This window comes from Plectropomus leopardus, chromosome 14 (genome assembly GCF_008729295.1).
Source record: "Plectropomus leopardus isolate mb chromosome 14, YSFRI_Pleo_2.0, whole genome shotgun sequence".
NCBI lineage: Eukaryota > Metazoa > Chordata > Actinopteri > Perciformes > Serranidae > Plectropomus > Plectropomus leopardus.
In genome coordinates, this window is record NC_056476.1 from 26,964,008 (window position 1) to 26,988,995 (window position 24,988).

A 24,988-nucleotide genomic window follows, 5' to 3' on the forward strand; every position below is an offset into this window, starting at 1 on the left:
CAGTATCTGCTATTGTATATTATTGTGTAATTATCTGTGAGTCTAAACTTTTTTTTCAGATTAAACTGTCTTAAAAGGTATAAAAGGACTGCATTAAAACACTGTGATATATTACAGTACATTACATTCCAGCCAGTCTGATTCCACTTGTTTCTAGTTTAGTACTAGTGCCCCTGGTATAAATAATCTAATTTCAGATAATCCTTTCTGGATCTGTCGTTACATCTGTCAGGCAGTGCGGAGGGGGGCAGCAGAGATTTTTTTTTTCATGTGTGCACACACATTCTGTTTCTTTACCTCCACCCTTCATTTTTCTCTCTCTCCCTTTATCTTCTCCATCACCCTCATTCATCCCTCTTTGATGCAACTACATGACAAGCTAGATCCATTTCCTGACTTGGTAAGCCATTTATGTACATTTAGAACAGCTAGCTAAATGCTATAACTCCTTAAGTGCCATCGTAATTTACCATTAGCAAACAGTAACATGAAATATATTGGCAAGAACTGCGTTTGTTAGGGATGAATGTGGAAATAAACTTCATAAAAGGAGCCTGAATGCTGTGTAGTTGGAGTTTTACTGTGGTTTTAAATCTTGACACACACAATACAAAGTGGGGTTTGATCTTCCTCCAACACACGCTGGGTTTTCACCATGACAGCATAGCGAAAGGGGTGGATGGAGCCAGATGCAGCGAGGGATGATGGGAAGGGAGAGGGAGTTGGGTGGGCAGAGATGGATGGATAGATGGATAGGCAGAGAGAGACAGAGAGGCGGGATGGGCAGCAGTCAGAGATGGAGAGATGAGGTGGAGGATGAATGACAGATGCAGAGATGAAAGATGTTCCAGCTGGAGGGACAACCACCACACACACACACACACACATACACACACACACACACACACAGTATGTTGTCATCTGGTATGTGCATTTCTTATATATATATATATATTATATATATATATATATATATATATATTATAAAGCATTATGTGTGGTTTTGTATAATGGAAAATGACTCAGATGTCAGTGTCCTTGTTTTTGTTGATTTATTTATTTATTTTTACTAGAAATGGGTGTCAGTAAAAATAAAAAGCAGTTTCTCTAACGTTCAAACATTTACAGACTGTCTGAAAGATTGAAATAATCTAGTAAGACTGCTTTTTAGCTTTAGTGACTTCTAATTTTTGCTCAAGTTGATGTTGTCACTGTTAAAGTAATTAGTGAATTTATTGGTAACTTGCTTGGCACATTTATCAAATGTAAATGCTTAACATTGCATGGCTATAGCTGATTAAATCTTCTGCTTTCTCCCATTTCACAATGTTGGGTACTTTTTCAGCCAAGAGTTGTGGAAATACTGAAATATCTCAACAAATATTGGATGGATTGCCATGAAAGTTGTTATAGACATTCATGGTCCCCAGGGGATCAATCCTAAAGATTTTGGTGTTCCCAACTTCCTAACTTTCACCTATCAACACCATCAGGTTGATATTAGTGGTTGAAGTGGATCATCGTGCATTTAGGGAATGCTCAGTATTATGATTGGCTTGTGGAGCATAAGAACAGTTACTTAGAGGCATCTGCTAATGTGGATGTTCATGGTGGCAGTTCACTTTCATATATTCCAAATTTTAAGATGCATGAGGGCTGGTCCTGCAGTCAGAGAAAGCCAAGCAGAACATTTCAACAAAATGTAAAGTTGTTTAAAGGATTCTGTGTGTACTTATGAATGGAATTACCTTGTTCAGTGATACAGCCTGCAAGCTAAATTTAGTAAGCTAACACTTAAAGTTTCAGTATTGGCATTACCTCATTAGCATCAAAGAATGTTGAATAGCTTTCTAGGAGTTAGCTAGTTAAGAACTGAGTTGGTACAAATTTCTAATGCACGAGTGCTGGAAATGAGCATGAGCACCAGCCAAATGCTGGTAAAATATGCACTTATCACTATCAATACTTATGCACTATCAATAATCAGTTCTAATCTTTTGAGGTGTCCACCATTAGGGTTCTTCATCCGATAACTTTTTGCTATTTCATTAGATACTCTTTATGTATGTGGAAGCATTTAGGTGACTTTAAATATTTTCATTGCTTTAAAATATTTCGGTTGCATCTTGACACACTGAGCTGCCAGCTTGGTTGAATGCCCCGCACTCGACTTCACGACACCACAGACTGTATGCAGTAGCAGACATAGCACATTTGGCACACTCGGCAAGCTTCCCTTGGCACTGGTTCTGTGAGCAATTGTCGCAGTCGCAGCCCTGCTAAAGTCCTGTCAGCCTAATGAACTATTAGGTTTTGTGAATAATTAATTAATTGACATAATAGCCGTTCTTTGCTGATCACAGCTGCTTAATGTGTCAAAACTGCAGCACAGTGTGTTGTGAATAACACTATAAGGAAACTAGTCTGTCCTTGCCATTTTTGGGTTGTTTGCTTTAGAGATAGTCAAATTACAAAACACTGCAAATCCAGAGTTTGTATCAGCCGTTGCCAAAACCAAATCGGTGCTGAAATGCTGCTTTCTGTTTTCCAAACCCACAGTAGACACTTCTGTTTGGCAATATGTAAATCAGCACTTCAGCAGCTACTGGGTAACTGAGCTGCATTTCAACATAACCACAGCTGCTGTTTGTTGTGCTGTCTAATATCGATGTCATTTTTGTGTGTGTGTGTGTGTTCATTCACAGAGCCTGTGGGTTATTTGCATTGAATCCAGTTGCACAGCTGGTGGAAATCTTATCTTTCGAGCAACGTTACACCCACATAAATTTCACTTTGCTTATTCAGACACCAACTCTCTAAAGCCCGGTATTCACTGTGCAGTTTTGGGCTGTTCCAGACATAAGACGCCTATCGTGAAAGAAACGTGGTGATATCTTTGGTTGTGGCTCTAAAAACAGTGTTCCTCCGTCGCACAGTGAGAGAGGTTCAAGAGAGGCTGTTGTCATGGTTGTGCAATCAAAGACAGCCTGGGATAAAATTCTGACCGTCAGAAATTTGGGATGACCGGCTCATGTGACTGCTGTTACAACCTATGTCTGCTAACCAGCCAACAGACATGCAGCATAAAATGACGCACTGATCAGCATAACACTGCAACGGAATGCTAAATGCTAGTAGATGCTAATACTTTGAGCTCTCGTTGCAAAATTGTCATCCCAAGTTGGCCTTTTTCCCAGCCACAACCGCATAAATGTTCTCCTCCTCTTCAGTTTTTTTCACACACATAAATGCAACTAAAGCAAGGGCTCTTTTTTTTTTTTTTTTTTTTACATTTTTCTCTTACCACTACAGTGCCGTAGAAGGATGACATATGGCGCCAACATTTTGTTCTTGCGTAGTTCATAGCCTGTGATTCATTAGGTGATGTCATCACACAGTCTGCATACATCAACCTTGATGTTGTACCCAAATTTATTGGTATCCATGTCACACAGTGCAGTTTGCACTAAACTTACAAGATTGTAGAGATCCCATAGTCTGCAGGAGGCTTAATGCATGCTGAGTGGTGTGTCCACCACTGATTGACCAAACCTCAGCTCTCTCTGTAGTATGCTATGATGTGTCAGAGTGACTGGATGATTTAGTGTGAGTAAATGAGTGGGAGCATCCATAATGTACTCCATTTCTACTGAGAGGGTTTGACTGGAACATACTGCTGCACTAATTAGCCTGACTCATCCACTGCAAACACTTAGCCATACCTGCATTTTTTTATATTCCTCTTGATCTGCGAAGACGACATGGCGTTTGTAAGAAAAGCCGAGTCAGCACAGTCTTTATTGCCACTTAGGAGACGTTTGAGGGATATTCAGACAGAAAAAAAGTACAGGTGTAAATTGGAGATTATTAAAAGAAAAAAAAAAGTTAGGAAAACAATTAGCATCTTTATGGTGATAGGAAAGTGGTGGCCTCCAGGCCAAGAGCAGTAAAAATGCAAATGCCTGTAGACAACAAAAGACACTTAATCTAAATTATGCAAACTGTTCATTCAGTCTCAGATGTTTTGTAGATCAGTTGAAAGAATAGTTTGTATATTCACCAAAAACAGCTTGGCTTTAATCCTTAACATAATGCAATGGCTGCAGAATCTTCTTCAGCAGAATCATGCAAACACTCATCTGATGGTAGAGCTGTAAAGAATTTTTGTTACAGAAGTAGTTAGATATGCCAACATAACTTAACTTTGTGCATGGCTATTGCACAGTGATATCATGTTTGAATGGAACTGTCAGCACAGATGATAATAACCCTCCAAAAGCAGATTCAAAAAATTAAGAAGTGCCTCAGTTATCAGATGGCATGTGACATTTGTTGACTTAGCCTCAGTCAAAATACCCTCTCAGCCCCGGCTAATTCTTTCCTGCATGTTAGAGAATAACTTAGATTCTTCACATATTCTTTTTATAGTGTCTTTGCATATTTGATTTGCAGCAGATGTCTGATTTACTGTTTGATTTGTTAATTTTCAGTGTCACTTGGTAACTGTAGTTAAAACAACAATACACTGCAATGTTTTTTGGGGGGGGGTTGTTTGAAAAATAGTATTTAATGAATACCCGAGTGGATCCAAACATTAAAAGAACTTTTTTTTTTCCAATATTTTTTTGCTGAAGTGCCAAAAAGTGCAACAATTTGTTTGTACATCTGTTCCACTGGTGCGTTAAATATCACAGCAGATCACATCAGAAGCTCTGCTTGCCGTCTTTATATTTATCTCATCTAGGAACACTGGTTACCCTTGGTATTTATTCTGTTGCGATATTTATTCTAGCTGCTGTTGAGTTAAAGGGAAAAAAGAAAAAAAACACTGCACAGGACAGCGAGAGAGCAGAATAGTAAAGCTTTTTGCAAACTTAGAGGGGCTTTTGTAGAGCTATTAAAGGAACACTTCAACCACAAAATGGCCATTTATATATCAGTTACTTACAGTTTCTTACCTTTGATTAGTGAAGATTACTTTGTGTTTCTTGCATGCTTCCATTACAAACTAAGAATTTAAAAAAGGCAAACATTCCTCATTAATTGAAGTTAACAAGGTCCACATTTAACAACCGCAAAACTAAATGAAAACATATGTTAACAAACCTTTCAAAAAAAAACCACTCCAAAATATGTAGCAGGATTTAAAGACAAATTTTGATTTCATTATTTAAACTTATACGTACGTTTGGATAAATAAGACTTACTGACACTGATTACAGTGCACACGTTGTGAGAGTTTCTAAATTGACACTTTGATATAGTTTTGCTGTTGTGAGAAGTGGCCCCCATTTACTTCAATTTATAAGAAATGTTTGCCCTTTTTTGAATTCTTCGTTCAATGTGGAGGCATGCCAGAAAAACAAATTTTTAATTCACAAATTCAAGGTAACATGCAGTTAATAATAAATATTTAAATAATCATTTTGTGGGTGAAGTATTCCTGTAAATATGACCAATACTAATGTCACTAGTGTTCAGAAAGCCTGCCTTAAAGCGCCTTATCATCTATTTGCAATATTTTACCTGTAACTCTTCCTGGTTTCTATCTATAAACCTTGGAATGAGTAGAAAGCACAACAATTAATTCCCTTTGTACAGTCCTGGATGGAACAGAGAGCTTAAGCTGTGAATCTGCAGTGCAGCGCTATATACAGACAGACAATTGCAAACACACACATGCATAGAGATGCTGTTCTCCTCCTGCTTACTGACCTGTTTCAATAATTCAGAAGAGTGACTTGCTGGCTGGCTGGCAATGGGCTCTATCCATGGACTCGGTCAACTGTTACACACAAACACTCACACACATACACACACACACAAGCAGGGTGTTTGTTATGCTTGGCAGTTTTACATCCATGCAGCGATTGACACCAAATAAGCTTCTGAGGTTAGATTCCATAAGGACATGTCTTTGTGCCGCATTTGTATGCATACATGTATGTTTTTGTATGTTGCATGGATTGGTGTTTCAATTGCAATATCCCATGTACTGAAACACAGGAGCTAATGGCATTAGCTAATGGCGGCTAATGGACCGTGTGCATGCTTGAGGGAGTGAGAGATCTGTTTTGCATTCCTGATTTATAGCGTGTGTGTATGCATGTGTTTGAGTGGGCTCCAGGTGCACAGGTGTGTGTTTTGCTGTTTAATGACTGGAATGAAAAATCAAAGTGCTTTCCACACAAGCAACCAAGGCACCTGGGTAAACACAGATGTTTAACAATACCATATACTATTTTTCTCTTTTTTTTTTTTTTTTTTTTTTAGAACAAAAGATCAAGAAGTACTGTAGAAGTTGCAGTCTTTAAAACTGCATCTGAGAAAGAATTTGGACCAAGCTACAAAATCAACTTATCTTGCTTTTATTGTACTCATTTTTTTTTTTTTCTACAAATTGATCATGTATCTAAAAGCACGCAACCTAATTTTATAGTGTTTAGTAGCAGTGTTGGGCCACAAAGAATTATAAGGGAGATTAGTTGAAATGCAGTAATTGCATTAGAGTCACTAATCCTACTAACTCCACATACTGGGGGTCAGCTTGGTTGCTATCTTACCAGGAGTTTAATGGATTGATGATATCAATTTTGTTTCTGTGCATTCAGAGGACGGATTACTGCCTGCAGTGTTAACTTGCTGCAGGGACGGGAGATGTACAGAGAAAGCTAGCCACAACTAAAAGGAGGTGATATGTGACTCCTGGTAATTCAGACATTGTCCAAAATGTGTTTTCTTACATCTACCTTACTGTTGAGATTTTCAGATGTATTTTTTGGAAAATATCTCTACTGTCAGCAGCTTACACATAAACAGTCTTGATCAGTTTAAATTTGCAAGGGTAGTCTCATGGAATGTACATTTTTATAGTGCTGCACATGGTTAGTAAGGCAGCCTCCATGCTCCATGGAGGGCTTTATAATCCACTTCCACTCTCCGCTAATTGGTTTTGGGATGGCACTGAATGTGGCAGACCCTCCACGTGCACACAGGCACAGAATGTAAGTGGATGGGGAGAGGGTGTAGAGGGCGGTTTGGAAAAGGTTGGTTCCCCCTGCTAACATCACAGTAGGACCACAGTGGTTCATCAGGACTTGGCACTAATGCTAGCTGACCCATGCCCAGTAAAAAAAAAATAAAAATAGAAAAATAAAAATCCTGGGTTTTGACTGAAAACACTTCAAAAGTAACTGTTTGGAAATAGTATTTATTCTCTTACATATACTGTGTGCTCCTTTCATCTCAGATTAATTGTTATATTTTATCGGCTACTAAATCAGTAAAATGGTCTATTTAATCTAAAATATGGCGCTGTTTGGTAAATATGTGCCACCTTGCATCTTGTGTCATGCTATCAAATCTTTACAACCCCCCTGAATGATTTCATGTTGTAAAAAATGGTTTATATGCGTCCTCGGTTTGACAGCGCAAAACATAAATGTATAATGTAGAGTCTCCAAACACTGTCCATGCTGTGAACTCTAAAACAAAGAATAAACAAGACGTATTTCAGCAGACGTCCCGCGGCTGTGCAGCCCAGTTATAGCTGTTCCTAGTTCGGAGTTACATAAGTTATTGAATAATTGAAAGTAATTATTTTTAGGAGACATTGTTTTTTTTTTTTGTGGACATGATTGTGATTCTTGTTTCACGTGGGGAATCTTTTAAAAGCTTTCATCCTCCTCAGGAACCCATGTTGAGTGAAGCGACTGTGGCATGTCACCCCAGGTGCCCCGGCTCATTAAAGGATACGTGTGCTCTCGCAAAAGTCCAGACCAAAACAGAGTAGATGTCGTCTCACCCTGGGGACACAGGCTCATTAGACTGCACCAGTTGTCTTTGCCCAGTGGGAATCTACAAGAAACTAACCACTGACCCTCAGTTTATGTAATGATGTTTTCTGGTGCAACTTTAATGCTTTGTTCTGCTATGGATTTCATCAAAGTTTAATGCTGCTGCTGCTGCTACCATTGTCAGATAACTGAGAGTTTCATGGGAACAAAAGCAGGCACACAAATAGCACAGTTCAATCATAGACACGTGAGATACATGAAAAGGTAGATGACTTTTATTTGTACGTTTGTGTCCGTAAACAGCCGTCGCAACAGTGTGGAGTTACATAATAGCCTTGAACTTGTTTCTGCTAGGCTGGCAAATTGATGAAACACATTCCACTTTGTGGTCGTGTTTCTTTCAGGGTCATATTCAGGGTGGAACTTCATTTGAAATCTTAAAGGAGTTCATAAATAAACAAATATTTGGAGAAGGATAATGAATTCATTAAATCAGTCATTCAGTAATGTGTGTTATTTGGCTGGAAAGTGTGTTGCCAAAAACTCAAATGGCAAGATTAATTTGCTGAATATACAGTGCAGTATGTGGTGTATGTGTCTGTTTAGTACATGCATGAGTTGATGTAAAGCTCATGGCATTGCATGCACTAGCACAAGGTGTGGTCCTGCATATTAACAGCAGTCAGTCACTTTTGCTGCTTCTGGCAGATTTGCTGACAAAGCGGCTCTGTTATTTATTTAATATTGTATAATTTTAGTGATGGCTTCTCTGTTTTGCCAAGGTCATAGTGAGAGTGGGGAATTAATAAATCACAGACCTTATCCATCATTCAGTTCATGCCATCGTTCTTTCTGCTATATTCATTCATCTATGGATATTCCAGTTCAAGTGCTAAACATCAACAGCTGTGGTTAATAGCTGGGATAAGAAACACTTTTGTTGACCCTATTAAAAAACACCAGCGATTGTTTGACCGATGAGAATTAAGCTAGACAAGAGCATAACGACCAGCCAGGCAACCAGAAGTTTACAGCGCTAACTGTGATGTTTTCAATTCGATCAAGATCTCTATGATAAATAGCGTTTAGGCAGTCATACCTATGACAGCAATCCAATGGACAGATTTAGGAAAGGTAACGTTAAAAAAATGGAGTGCACATGTGTTTGTGCTGCTCTAGGCAGATTTCTTTATTGACTGACTGTGATAAGTCTTTGTGTGTGTGTGTGTGTGTGTGTGTGTGTGTGTGTGTGTGTGCGTGTGTTATTCTGCTGAAACCAGACACCACTCTATGCATGTGAGAGCAATCTCTAACCCTCCTCTGCATCTTTCTTTAACTCGTTCTGTCTTTTTCACATTCACATTAATCCTCTTTTTTCTCTTTTTCTACCCTTTATCTTCCTACTTGTTTTTTGTTTGTTTTGGTTTTTTTTGTGCCATCCCACACCGTCTTTCCTCCCCTTTTCCCTGGCACCATCCCCATGTTCCCTCATCATTTTCTTTCCAACCCTGTCCTACTCACCCTCCCTTCCACTTTACTCTTTGCCCTCATTCTTTTCCTCCTTGCCTCATTTTCATCCTTCCCTCCCTCTCTCCATCCTGCTGGCTCAGCTGGTACAGAAGCAGCCTTTGTTTCAGCTGTGTCCTCTATCCTTTGAAGGAGAAAAGCTGGGAAAAAATGGGAGGGAGGGATAGAGGGAAGACATGAAGCATGGACAGAGGAGGAGAAAAAATCCAAATGGGATAAGAAGAGGACATGCGTGGGAGGATGAACTGAAAGGAGGGAAAAGGGGAGAAAGATGAAGAAAGGCAGGAAGGAAGAGGGATATCTTTGGATCAATGGGAAGGGTTGTTCGAGTCATTGATATCCGGTAGCAACAGCATGTGAGGCCTGTGTGGGAGGGGATCAGTCTATAGGACATGTGCTCTCTTAGCACACCTCCACTTGGTTCAATGGTGCATAGTTGCAGTATCTTTGTTCTCAGTTAAAGGCTAACCAAGCATTTTATGAATAATTAAGCTGCTTAGGAACATTGTCAATGCTGAAGAACCCTGGACACCTTTACTTACTGAAGAAAAAAATATATTCACTATAAATGTAACAGGTTGCAGTGTGGAGACACAGAAAACCATTCTTTGTTGAATTCTTTTTTGTTGTATATATGCTTTCTGAGTCCATTGAATACTCATATAATCCTCTTCATTTCTTTTTCTTTAGTGAGTGAAAACAGAAAGAAGATTTTGGACCTTTACTCTCATCCATGATGTTGTAGCCGTGGTAACATGTGATTGCTGAAGCAGAGTGTTATCCTCTTTTACATCTCTCAAGGTAAGCTACTTTTGTATATTTTTGTATATGTGTGTGAGTCTGTGTTTAATAGATTTGCTTAAATAAACAGTTGAGACATTTTGAGAAATAAACTGATTTGCTTTCTTGCTAAAATTAGGATGAACATTTTGATATGACTCCCATGTCTGTACGCTATGTGGGGCTGGGCGATATGATGAAAACGATAATCAGTTTGGTATAATTTACTCAATAGAAACGAAAAATATTGTTTGGCAAATGTTTGATATAATTAAACTAGCAAAACACAGGTAGAGAGGGGCAATAATGCACCCGAACCACGAGTTGCCACCTGCCATTAAACAGAAGAATAAGTAATAGCAGAAGAAGACAAAAAAAAAAAAATTAAAACTAAAACTTGTACAGTAAATACTGACTCGTTGAGATTTTACTCTTGCCTACATAATTTGTTCATATTGTCAGCTAACGCTCTTCTTTAGCAGATGTTTGTCGTGTTCTGACAATATATAAAAGCTCAAATCGCAGTTTAACTCTTGGTTTCTTCAACTTTAACTCACAACATAAAACAGCCTTTAAACTGGAAAGAAACAATATTTTGACATTAATCCTTATTTTACTTTTTTTTTATCTCTTATATTATATTCTAATATAATATTATATATTGATATTTGTGGCAGTATCACCTGCCCATAATGCTCAGGCTAGCTGCTCGTCTCTGTTTCCAGTCTGCTACGCTAAGCTAAATGCCCACGGTGAGTGTACAGTAAAAAAAAAAAAAAGTGCAGTTTCTTAAATGTCAGCCTATTCCTTTTATATAATTCTACTCTGCTGCAGCTGCTTATGATAAAAGTTTGCTCCTATTGGGACTAAAACTCTTTCCAACAAAGATTTGCTATATGGGAGGACAGACTGGTGTGTCTTTTCCTGGGAACAGAAACCAGGCTCTGGTGCTTATTAGCAAAGTTTGAGTCACAGTAGTCCAGGAAGTCATGCTACATCGGGGTCATAGCAGCAGACTTTGATTTGTCACCTGGCTACCTTAGTTTGGCCTCGTAGTGGAAACTGAGATCTAGTGGAAACTTCGTTAGCGTTTTGGCTATATCTACCTTTGTTTGCTCCAGCCGTGGAAACCTGATTAGTGTCATTTGGTTCTCAATGAGTTTGCCATGGAAATTACACTGGTGTTTTGCCCTGTAGTGGAAACCAAGCTGGCTCAGTTGTTAATGAAACCAGGTTGTGCTCGGCTATGGACATCAAGCTGACCCACTTCAGTAAGAATCAGCAATGCTTCAGTTCTGACCGTTGGTATGATAACTTTTGGTATGTCCTTTTTGTTAATACATCTCCACATGTGTCACACAGATTTCCCAAACCCTTTCTTCCTAACCCCGTCTTATCTCCCCACTAATGTTCTCAGGCGGGAATATGGTAGCTTGTCGTCTTCATATAGGCTTTCTCTGTCAGAAATCCACCTCTAACCTCCTTACCGCCTGAGACTCTGCTGCTGATCTACTCTCTCTCTTTTCCCCTAGCCTGCTTTTTCTTTTCCTCCCTTCAGCTGGCTGTTAGATCTACACTTCTAACCTCGATATGTCCCTTTGGGATGCGGCTGACTGCTGAACTCAGCTAGAAAGAGGCAGGCGGGGAGGGAAGACGGAGAAAGTGGGGAGAAGAGAGAGAGAAAGAGGGAGGGATGAGAAGGTAGAAGGTGGGCAAATGAAGAAAGAGTTAAGAGCCTGTCTGTCTGTCTGTCTAACCATCTATCTATCTAATCTGTAATCTCTGAATCTATTCAACCTTGGCACTATGTTCTAAAAAAAAACCCAGGAGATAAATTGAAGCTGAAATGGGGGATGAGATACACACTGTGTATGTGTGTGTGTGTGTGTGTGTAAGTAAGAGAGAGCTATACATTTCTAACAATGCCTCAGGCACATGTGAAATCAGCTCTGACCCTAACAAATCTCACATTTATGCATATAAAGAGTGTTTGCTGAGCTATAATCATGACTAGAGGTAGATGAGTCTCATAGCATATTACCCCATGCTCATGGGTTGGAATAATGCTTGCACTTATGTGTGTTTGAATCTTCAGCATTGTTTATTGCGGTCTTCAATCTTATCTGGGGAGTCATGAACCCATGAACACCTTCACCTCTTCATGTGGTAATATTTATAGCTACATTCGTCAAATATCGGACTAAATGGGAAATTGTAAGTGGGTCACATGGTTTCTGTAGATCGTGTGATCAAACTAAGGTCCACCACAGACTCGACTTCACTTAACTTAGTTTTCATGTCTTTATTTAAGGGCTTATCTATTGTCACTACACGTCTTTGTTAACCACATGCTGTTATATCATTCACCAGTGTTTCCTACAAAGTAAGAATCTGTGTGTGGCCCTAGCAAGCCTTGGGTGGTGTCACTGTATTACTGTATATCAGGATATTAAAAAATCCCGAAGCGCTCCACTTTCTATGAAGCTCATTGTATGTAGTGCACAGCATGGACCGCTAGAGCTCAGTCTCCAGTCTCCACTTCTGAAACAGGCAGCTGACACCCCGACACCCAGTGGTGAAGGAATAAGTTATATCACTGTGAACAGCCAGCGGCCAGCAACTTTTTTTTTTTTTTTCCACAATTAATGGTATATATATATTTATATTCCAGAAGTGCTCCTCGTGCTACTAATGGTCCGGCTCCAAAAATATAAAGTCAACACGTGGCAGCAGGTGTTTTAATCATGACCTGTGTTTGTGCATTAAGGCGTAGGTGTGGCACATGTTTATGTGGTTGATAATGCCTGTCGAACACTATAAAACTGAGATGCTGCATTAGTCTTTGGCCTTTTGGCAATAAAACCTTCAAATCTGCAGTCCCGTGTTTGAGCCACAAAATCTGTGCCATGGATACTTAAGGGAGTACTTAAGTGAGCTGGTATTACACTTCTGTGAAACTGGGGACTTACTAGAAACATATAATAAAAGAGTGATGGAAGTATTCTGACTTTTAGTCCTTAGTATGGGCCAAGCTCTGAAGGTAGTGGGTCCTACATGTGCCATAATGCATATCAGTAGCATCTGTTTAAATGTGTGTGCGCATTTGATTGTAAGCTCAAGAACCTCTCAAGGTTGCGCTAATACTCCTATTCTTTCAAACTCTGACCTTTAAGTGCAATATTGGTGGAATGCCGCATTATCTACCAGTATGTGCTGTAAACATGGATGCGTACGTATATCAGGCAGGCCCTAATAAAATACACTATGTTTCCTGCTAAAATGTATATGGCATGTGTGCGTGTTTAGTCCACCTAGCTCGTCTTTCTTTCCAGTACCTGTCAATCATGCTTCCTTGTGAATATGCAGACACACCGAGGGTTAGAGAAGCTTCTGGTTGCTTGAGGGAGAGAGGGATTGAGAGATGCATAGACAGACAGGCAGAGAGATGAGAGATCAAACAGCAGCCTCTGTTTGTCTTATCTTTTTAATGAACAAAGTGCCACACATTTCAGTGCTTTGGAGTTCACTCAGAGGCCTACACGCCGATGGGGGAATTCAACCCGCAACCCTTCAGCTTCTGAGAGCAACTTGAACTAATGCTCTCTTTAGAGCTGGATCACTGGTGTGTGTGTGTGTGTGTGTGTGTGTGTGTGTGTAAACCTTCAACTGCTCAGCAAAACAGATCAAAGTCAAGTCTCTCTTTGTCCCCTACACACTTTGATGAATGAAGGCCTGGATGGATGGATGGATAGATGGATGGGTGGGTTAAGGCAAGAGGACAGATAAAAAGGGAGAAGATGGAGAGAAAGATAAATGAATGACTGAAAGTACAAGGAGTTCAGAGTGGACTGACGGACGTGGTGGGTGGAGAGAGTACGTGAAGTGGAAGTAGATGGATGGAAGGGTGGATGGATGGGTTTGACCTTTTCATCACCCTCTTCAGAGATGGCCCTATCAAGTGCAGATTTAGTCACATGGCCTGCCCTTTTTTTTCCTTTTTTCTTCTGTCCCTTTTTCACTATCTAATATTTTCTGGCAAACCATTTTTTTCTAATACACTTGACCATTTTTCACCTCTGCTTTCTCTATTTCTCCTCTTCTTCCTTTTCTCCTTTTTGCACCTCCAAGCTGGCGATAGCAATATGCGTAGTAATTATGTTTTAAGTTTCCCCATTCTCGTAACCGCAATATTTTAAGAGCACCTTAAGGGAATGTCTTCAAATGTAGCACATACATCCACTTGGACTCAAGGATGAACTGGTTATATTTTGGTGGTCTTAGGTCAAATGTCAAGGTCATTGTGACCTTGTCTGTCTCATTTTGTTTTATTCTTAGATGGAAAAGTCCAGGGACAGGGGTTGCAAATTAGCCTTGGTTAGAAGCCCTATATGAAACACATGAGTAAATGGTTTTCGAACTTGCTACTATGTTCACTGTGTTGTCCCTGTCAAATAAACTAATGAATTAATAAATAAAATTCATGTGAATGCAATATCTCAAGAAGGACCCCCCCCCCCCCCACCACCACCAAATTGAATGCATGAATCTTCATTTGGACTCAAGGATGAACTGATTCAATTTTGGTGGTCATAGGTCGGAGGTCAGTGTCATGGTGACCTAACACTCGTCTCATTCTTGTGAACGCGATATCTAAGAACGCCTTGAGAGGATTTCGGCAAATTTTACGCAAGCATTTACCTGGACTCATCGACGAGCTGATTAGATTTAGCTGTTTACTGGTCAACTGGTCACTGTGACCTTGCATCCATTTAATCTTTAAGAACACAGTATCTAGAGACGGCTTTGAGGGAGTTTCCTCAAATTTGGCACAAACATCCATTTGGACTCAAGAATGAACGGATTAGAATCTGGTGGTCAAAGTTCAAGGTCACAGTGACCTCATAAAGTGTCTGTGACAACATAATGGTTCTGCAAAATTATATTTCTGGCCATCACTCAGCATCATAAGTCAGAGATGGAAGGGGAGATATTTGGTGTTGAAATGAAAAAAAAATTCCCCCAATATTTTCCCTCTCTCATTTTCATGCCTTATTGTATTTGCCCTCATTCCTCTTTTCCTTGATCCCATTCCATTGTTTCTCTCATCTGCCCGTTTCCCCTGTTAACCTCCTCATTACCTTCATCTCTGGCAGCCTGTGAGCATACGTGTGTGTGTGTGTGTGTGTGTGTGTGTGTGTGTGTGTGTGTGATGATCTTGCCAGCTTGCATCTGTATTTGTGTGTGCGTGTGCTCTTTCTCCCGGAGAGTTGAAAGACTGCCTGGATCCCTGGGGGGAGTTTGGCAGCCGAGACCTGCAGAGGGCCAGCCAGGCCTGGGTCACCAAACTAACCTCTTCCTACTGCTTTGCCTCTGGTCCCATGGGATAATAGGTGTGAGGAGGGGTGGCAAGGAAGGGGAGAGGAGGGATTAAAGGGAAGAAAGCAAGGGAAGGGAAGATAATTCATACATGAGAGGAAATGCAAATACATAAGACACACACCCCAAGGTATTTAGTTAGTCATGCTTAAAAGTCTCTCTCTCTTTCCCTCTGTTGCTCTGATGTGCACTTGTTAGTCATAGTTAAGGCTTCCAACGCTTTTTTCTTTCTTTTTGTTTTTCCTTTGGTCGGCAGCAGCAGACAGACACTTAGGCTGTGTCCAGACCGCAGGCAACAATGCTCCAAATCTGATATTTTTTCCTCAAATGTGACTCAGATCTGTTTATGTAGCAGAGTGAACAGCTCAAATCAAGTGGTATATGATCTTTTCAAACCTAATTTGGGCCAATTTTAAATCCAGTCATAAATCAAAGACAGGTCAGATTTTTATTTCTCTACGCCAGCAACAGGCATGGTCAGAGAGGTTATGTTTTTGGGCTGTCTGTTTTTTCCATTCTTGTCCAGTGATTAGTGTCACACACTATGTAACAGCAAAAAGGTCTAAAAAGAACCATAATGTCAATTTCAATATCACTGTATTACTAAGCAGCCTCAGTACTTGTTGGATGTTGCAAAATGTGACTTTGATAGGTTCAGTTAAGTATGCACTTCTTGTGTGCACGGGAACATGTTAAAGAAAATCCTGAATATCATCAAAAGTAATCAGTCTGGTTCATGAAAGTCATTGCATTTCTAGAGGAGATAAGATGAACTGCTTATTAAGGCCACTGAAAAGTATAGATTTTTAGACTTTTTTAATGTCTTGACTTTACAAAACATAAAAAAAATACGATTAACGGATCCTAAGAGACTCACAAACTGTGAACCAGTTAAATTTTTACGTAACCGTACAGGCAAAATATTATAGGAAGTGGAGATGGCAGATCAACCTCAGACAGATGACTGAATCAAGTATCCCCATTGGTTTGACTGAAAGACCACTTTCTTTACTGGTCTACAGGTGCCATTGCAGCAGCTGCAGCTGCCTTACCTTTGGCCCACTCATTTGTACAGAGATTGGTAGAAAAGAAAATAAGGATTTAACAGTCAGAAGTGGGACTTGCTACACAGTCACAGCACTATTTAGATAACGGAGTAAATCTGCTGTTGAACCCAATGTGCCGATATTTACCTTTCCACACAAACAAAACTTGCTTCATGGCAAACTAATGAACATTGTGCCGTTATGTATCAAACAGACAAAGCTGCTCATTCCCCTCTTGTTGTACTTGTTTTAGGACGGTTTCTTCTTGTTTGTGAGATTTTGAAATACAATAATATTTCACAAAGAACAGCCCTCAGGATTTTGTTATCTTTTGTATAGGAAGTGAGTTTCTGTCTCTATCACTGCCTCATCACACCGCACACACGTATTATTTCTGACTTCTTCCCCACAGTTCTGGGCTGTTCTCTCCATCTCTCTGTTCTCTCACCGTAGGCAGCAGCAGGAAATGGAGTGTGTGAAACAGGATGTGAGGGTAGCCATACTTGTTTATTTTATAGCTGAAAGCCCACAGCCTGGCTGGAAAGCATTGATGGATGACAGAAATGGACAGAGACAGTGGGTTTAGGGACACAGACACATGCTGGTTTAGTTTTGCCCTGTTTTTTTATGCTAGTGATGACGTTGTGAGTTACAAAAGGTTAAAAAATAAAAAAAGCAGAAATTGTTGAGGGCGGCACGGTGGCGTCGTGCTTAGCACTGTTGCCTCATTCCAACCCTCACCCGGGTTGGAATGGGGTTCGGTCCGGCAGGGGCCCTTCTGTGCGGAGTTTGCATGTTCTCCCCATGTCTGCGTGTCTCCAGCTTCCTCCCACATTCCAAACTCCACATTCAGGTTGATTGGTGACTTTAAATTGCCCGTAGGCGTGAGCGTGTATGGTTGTCTGTCTATATGTGTTGGCCCTGCGATAGTCTGGTGACCTGTCCAGGGTGTACCCCGCCTTCCCGCCTAGCTCGATGACAGCTGGGATTGGCTCCAGCCCCCCTGCGAGGACTAACGGTTACAGAAAATGAATGAGAAATTGTTGATGAAATGATTCCTGTACTGCCAAAAAAATCAGGAAAAATTTTAGTAGAAACCAGGCAGTGAAGGAGGGCATAATTACATAATGTAGATATAGAGACACAGATTACTGAACTTTACAAAATGTTGTGTGTTCAGTTTAAATTTATCACATCACATTGTCATCCAAAGTTGTCACATATTGCCGCTTTGCAGTGTACTTACATGTCTACATGTTACACCCTGAGTATTCCTCTGCGTCTGCTGTTGACGTTCCAGGATGCTGCTACCGTGATGTCAACGAAAGCACATGGTCATGTTTAAATAACAAAAGCACAAGGCAACCAACACCCAGACACCAACAAGAGCACATGTTTAAGGTAATGCAACAAGGGCATAGATGATTAGGTTTAGGGAAAAAGAAGCACATGGTAAGATGTGAATAAAAAAAAAGAAAACATTGAACATCTTGCATGAAAGTCAGGGATTTGCTGAATATCCACCACCCCTTCTGCCCGCTCTTTAGGGATCTTTGTGCTCTTTATATTACGTTGCTACCGGCAGTATTTTGGCGTGATGTGGTCCAGCGGCGTGTCCATTATAAGAGTTTACAGATCAGTTTTACATTGTTGTTGGTTTGTTGTATTTGTCTTCTCTGCCATTCCTTTGTTTAAGTAGTGATAAGTCTTTTGTCATAATTATCTCTGTTTCTTTGAAAAACAAAAACAAACCCCAAAAATTTACACATATTTGTTAAAACTGTGGGCTTTTCTAAATCTAACTCACTATTTAAATTTAACTATGTATATATTAAAATATATATTGATTAAATGAGTGCAAATATTTAATGTACAAATAAAAGAAAAGCATAAACTCTAAAGATTCAGGTACACTCTACATCTTGCTGTCGGGTGATTTTACCCATTATGATAGACATTTTCATCTAAGAACACAGTATTTTACCAATACTTGTAATTACACCTGTCTCTCCACATATGACAATGCCTGACCTCCAATTACCATGTAGTGAATAGCAGGGAAAATAACACTCTGTTCAAGTGTTTAAGTTAATTTGGGGAGTACTGTGGACATAATGTGTGTGTTATCGGTGCAATACAGTAAGTTTTCTAATGGCGCAAACTGGATATATGGATGTGTAAAGAGAAAGATAGAATATTTTCAAATGTATGATGTACTGGGGACTGTGAAAGTTGCAATGATTAGAGTATACACTGAAAGGAGCTCTATATGACATTCAGGGCATATCTATGATTCAGAATCTGAGCTGTGATTGATTGCACACGGCTCTCTGAGCAAACAGCTAGTAGCTTTAGTGCTAACAACAGCAAATGTGCTGACAGAGCTAACCTTGTTAACGTGGTGGGACCTTAAGAGTGGGCCTTACGCTTCCACAAAAATATTTTAACAAAGATAATGTTGTTTGCTGCTACTATATCAAGGTTTCCCACACATTCACTTACTTGTGGCAGTCTGCCACAATTAAAACCTCTGCTGCCACGTATCGATTTCATATTTTTAGAGCTGAACTGTTTATTAGAAGCGCTTTTGAAATATATGTATTGTTTGGTTATTCATTGCACCACACTCTTGGAGTGCAGAGTGTACTGTGAGCACAGACAAAGCAGCAGAGCACCAGCTGCAGAAACTGACCCGTTGATTGAGCTGGTTCTGAAAATTTGCTTTCACTTGCTTCGGCTGCTCCTCTAATCCATCGACAGGACTGACCGATAAATCAACCACCCCGCTACTCAAAATCTTTAGAGAGGGGACACAGAATGATAAAACAGGGATACACACAAGATATAAAAGGGAGCTTGCTCCCAGCAGGGTCTTTGATGCTATATTTAGAGTTGTTGAGATCAGGTATGCGAACTGAAAAAGACAAGTTCAGTTGAGTGACTGAATTTAAAAAAAAAAATTGCACAGTTTGAAAGATGGGAATCTCAAAGCACATAAATTCAGTCAGATGAATATCACACTGAATTATGTTAGTGTTACAAATTCAGTGGCATATATATTTCAACATCAAGTCCTCAGAAATAATTCAATTCTACTAATAAAACTTCGCTCAATGTGTTCATAGAAAGGCATTAGCACAGTATTTGTGTGTATTTTATGAACAGATTCAAGATTTACCCATTTCAAAGGACTTTGTCAAAGTTTATTTTCTCTCCCCAGTCACTCCCTCCAACTCTGCATCTTTTCCATGTCCTCTGCCTCTCTTTCTTCTTTTCTACTTTTCATCTTATCCTTCACTCTGACTTTTCTTTTGTCTTCTCCTGTCTGACAGTGTGCTGCTGGTGTTGTGAGTACATCTATATGCATCTACATCAGTGCTGCAACCAAATGTGACTCAGCTGGTTCACGCTGATGTATTTGTATGCTGTGCGAGTATAGAGAATGTGTGTTGCAGTTTGCTGAACACACGGGACTTCTGTCGCCAACTTCTGGGACTTTAAATCTGTAACATTTATGTACATATTCTGAGCAATGAATTAATATAGCTTATATTGGGACTCTACATTATAATGCTGCAAAACTGTTTTTTCTTTTTTACTTGTCATGTTCATTCATGTCCTCTCAGGCTGACGCCAAGCTGAACAGCCTGACAGGGCGATCTAGCAATTTAACAGCACCAAAAATGACATTTATTCACTAAGAAAGGTGATTTAACAGAAAAGCTCAACCCGTATAAATCTGATGAATCACTTAATTCAAATTGAGGATCTTTTTTTTTTTTCGTTCTTAGAGTTATGACGTCCTGCCAGTAGGAAATGCTTATATTTCACACTTCTGCCACCCACTCCGACTGCACACTTCATATGTATCATATCGACATTTCTAAATGCTCCCGAACTCTCAGAAACTGGGAAAAGGGGCTTTTGGGTATTCTGCACCTTCAGCCTGCAATTTGTTGCAGGATGACTTTAAAACTCAAGAAGCTGGTGTCATGAAATTTTTTTAAATCTAAAATGAAAGACTGAGGGGCAGATTATATAGCATGCTGATCTTTTTCATGCTGATCAAGCCTGCCTTGTTGTACAACTGGTTCCCAGAAAGTTCTTTTTTGATAGATAGTTCTCTTTTAATGCAGAGTTTTGTCCTTGTGAATTGTGTTTTGTCCCCTTTCGTGTCTCTTTCTGCAACTTTATTTTCACTGCTGACTGTCTTGGCCAGGTCTCCCTTGTAAAAGAGATTTTTAATCTCAGTTGGACCAGGGGTTGGTTAAGTAATGGTAAAATAGATAAATAAATACATAAATGAGCAGACTTTTTTCATGCAGAGGAGGAGGGGATGGTGGATGGCTTTCCAACCAGGTGAGATGCCTGCCAAGCTGCAGATCACTATTCAAGACTAACAAACAACAAAAGCAGTTGATTTTTAGTGAGTCATCTATGTGTTTTCAGCTGCTTTTTAGGCACAGAACGTAGGCGTTTTGTAGCGACCTGTTACCGTTTACAGCGGGGAAAGAGCATCAAAAAGCGATTGTTTTTTTTTACTGAGATAGCGCTGCATCGCTGCCAGGATAGTGGCTCAAAGTGTGATTATATTTTAACCTAGACATCGCTGTGTTTCCTGCCAGGATAGTGGCACCAAATTGTGTTATTTGGAAAATAATATGTCCTTTGGTGAAACCTATTCCTCATACAGTCTGATATGTGAAAGCAAAACAACCCGTGTTACTCCCTGTGGGACATTACTGTTTTTTTTTTTTGTCATAAAAACAAGTTATTTAGGACATTTGTTTTGGTGTGCTTATGCAGCCATAAAAGGAACGAGTTTTGTTTAAAATGTGTTTGATATATTCCATGTTGTGCTTTTTTAATTTAGCTGTGTCAGTAATGCACGTCAAGCTCGCCGCGTTTGCGTTCCCTCAGCTGCCCCCGTTTCCCTTGTAAAACCGATGTGTTCAGTCAGACAGCTTGCAGATGCTATCCTTCCTTCCCTAAAGCTAAACACGTCTCTACCAACATGTCTGCTGCTTTTTCATACCTCCGCTCTCTATTGTGCACACTATTTTTTTCTCTCTTCTCTGATTTCTCTCCTTCTTCCTGATCTCTTCTCTTTTTTTCTAGTGTCTACTCTTCATCTCCCTCCCTGCTTTTCAACCAATTTCTTACAGAGCATCATGGCTCAACATTACAAGATTTCGGTCTCTTTCTTTCTTTCTTTTTTCATCTTTTTCCATCCCTGCATTTTCTGTCTTGGCTTTCTTATCGATGTAAGACTGTATACCTTCTTCTCTCTCTCTCTCTCTCTCTCTCTCTCTCTCTCTCTCTCTCTCTCTCTCTCTCTCTACCCCTTTGTGTATATCTTCTCCTCCCCGTCTTTGTGCTGGTAAAAATAGATGCTCCAGCACATCCCAAATTCCTCACAGAAAGCGTGTGCAGTGCTGGATTTTTCATATCTTTGCTGGAGATGTGTTCTCTTGCGGAGATTAAAGGATAACACCGGCATTTTCTGGGTTCATTCTGTGGTCATTCTGCTCTAATTGGGACTGCATTTTTAACTTGCATGCTGCATAATATTTTGCTTGTTATTTTTTTATTATTATTTTTAAAAAAAATATATCTTTATTTAAATGCTCTGCCAAATAATGGTTTAAAAGCCATTCTAGAGGCGTTTCTACACAGTGTTTGTGTGAAATGTTGGTCTGAGCTGAGTAGATAATGCTCATGTCCAGAGGTCAGCCCTCTGCATATGATCACAGGCAGCCTCCTGCAGTGCTCCTGCACACACATACACCAAAGAGAGACTTCAAGCCAGCAGGGTGCTTTTTTTTTGTATGCTTGTTCATGGAGTATGAGTAAAACAACTGACAGTTTTCTAAACCACCAATCCCCAAACAAGTGCTGAACTATCATAGCTTTCCAAAGCAGATGTCAGTTTCAGCTATTTTGGCTTTTGACAGCCTGACACCTGTTAGGTGGTAACTAACCAGTAAATGAGGGGGAAAATATACAAAATTATATGTAAAATACAACAGGTTTTTCAGTTTGGTCCAGTGCCCCATTTACTCAGAGAGCTGTTTCTGCAAACCAGAAGCGCGCCCACTGCCAGCTACTGTATATAATACACACTGACTATACATAAATATCTCATATAGCCCCACTTCAAAAATCCCAAATTTTCGCTGCAAGTATGTTGACCAATTAGCCATGCTGACGTTGCCAATGGTTTTAACAAAATGCTAAAATGGGGTTGTAGCTTAAAACTGAGCCACTTATTCTTCGGGCGACCTGGTGTCAGGTTAGTGGAGAGAGTGGACACAACGTAATTGGGTCTGGACGGTGATGGCGTTACTATTATGAATTGCAGAATAATGTGAATAATAATTGTAACTGTTCAAAACTATTCTCAGAAGCAGACCATTAAATGGTTTATTGTTGACATCCCTGTTCTTTGTTACTGTAACCAGCAAGCTTTAGATTGCTCCACATGTTTAAGCAGTGTGCATGATGGAAGTGATACTTCATTTTTAAAGAGTTTGGCGGCACATGTCAAACATGCGATGTGTATATTTTACTCATGATAGGATACTGTAACTATAGCACAGGCTCTGCTGCTTTTTACTTGCATGACCTCATCTGTGGCTGACGGATGTTTGGTGTATGATTCATTGCCACTTGTCCTCTGCACTATGTGTTAACTCGTGAAATGGCACAGGGTGCCTTCAAGTGTGTCCTGTGAATATTAAGGAGATCTTTCCATAAAGAAATGAATAAAACACAAAGGCAGATGTACATGAAATATGAAATTAGGTGAGATTTTGCTCCACTGCACCCCTGATATGCCCTCATTCTCCCTTTTTCTTTTTTTCTGTTCATCCATCTGTCCCATTATGCCTTTGTTAACTGCTGATGTATGTGGAACATTTGGACAGGAAGTGCACGGCAGTTGTCCAAATATGGACATGGATGACTGTACTCATTGGAGAAATATGCTGTCAAGTCCCTCAACAGGAAATGTGCTGCCTACGCCTTCTTAATGACTTGTGTGTGTGTGTGTGTGTATGTGTGTGACTTTATAAACAGGCTACTTGTCAGCATTCGCCAGCAGCAGTGGCATAATGCTTAATGTTAAAGCAGATAAACATGCATCAAAATATCATAATAAGATGCTATTTAAAATGTTGTCTTCATCATTCCGCTCAAAGCAAAGCCACACCTCTGTTACTATGTTGTTGACTGGCCTTTTTAAAGTCAACAACATTTCCTCGCATTCTGTTTACAGTACATCTATCTCATCTGGTACACACGATAACTACTGTAGTGGGTGGTGAGAACCCTATGTCGTGGTTTCATTGGTAATTAGAGTTAAAATCACACAATGTTGTTTTGAAGCCACAAAGTTCCATATGGTGCCCAGAAATAATGAGAAGGAGAGATGTGCCGTAACAGTTTACTGTACAAAAATCGCTATAGGTGTTCTGTTGAGATTGCTTTTGTTAAGATGATTTGACATAACAAATATTCAAGGAAAAATAATTGCAAGTACCACTGGCCCACAGTCATTGCTAAGCCATAGTGTTTATTCTGAGGAGAAAAAATGCATCTTTCCAGGTGTCTGTTAGCCTGGCATGGGACTTCAAGCTGTGAAAGTTAAGGGAAGCTACACTGTAAAATCTGGCTCACAAAGTCAAAGTTTGTTTTTTTTTTTTTTTTCTCGTACTCTGACCCAGAAATTTGCACTTTAGCACTTACATACAGCAAAATGTCCAGTTTTATACCTGTCTATAATCTTAAGGAGAAGGGTTTGTTCATATCATATCATACATAGCCTGATTTATTGAACATTATATGGCTAAAACATGGTGAAAATTGATTTTTTTTGTGTCTGTTGACATTGTGTTGTAATTTATGGAGTAAAAAAGAAAAAAGAGAACCAACACTCCTTCTCTGAAAACCTTTGAGTCTAATATGTCAACAAAATAAAACCAAAAAAAATCAACCAGGCTTTATCCAATATCAGGATTTTTGGTATGGAAATAGATGCAAATAGGTGCCTTATTAATTAAATAATGCCTCATTTGAATATCGAAACACAGGATTTCAGAAAACCTATAAATTCAAAGGAAGTTTCATGGTGGTTAAAAAAATACCCTACCCACCTGCGGCATCTCCCTTGAACTTGTTCTTCCCAAGAATAGTCGATTTGAGTAAACCAAAGGTTTAAAAGTAAATGTGAGACGTATTGAAGTTTTCCCCGTAGCTCCAGGACACTGATGTATCTTTCACCCGGTCAGGTGGGACCTGCCACCACCAATTGAAGATGCATCACTGGCTGTATTGCACTTCCACTGCCAATTTTCTCTTTGCTCTCCCACAAGCACAAAGTTAACCATAACCGCCTGAGGGGAAACCACAGTGGCCCGTAGGGGGCTGCTCAAGCTCAGTGTTAGATGCCAGAGGCACCTTTGA

General features: G+C 39.8%; 1 protein-coding gene across 1 annotated transcript in view; it reads left to right on the plus strand.

The window, feature by feature from the left end:
- The first annotated feature begins 10,061 nt into the window (after positions 1-10,061).
- lrfn5a (leucine rich repeat and fibronectin type III domain containing 5a) overlaps positions 10,062-24,988 on the plus strand; it is a 73,723-nt gene continuing 58,796 nt past the window's right edge. Inside the window, 1 exon segment of the mRNA XM_042500717.1 lies at positions 10,062-10,124. The gene's annotated coding sequence lies outside the window, so the exon portion shown is untranslated.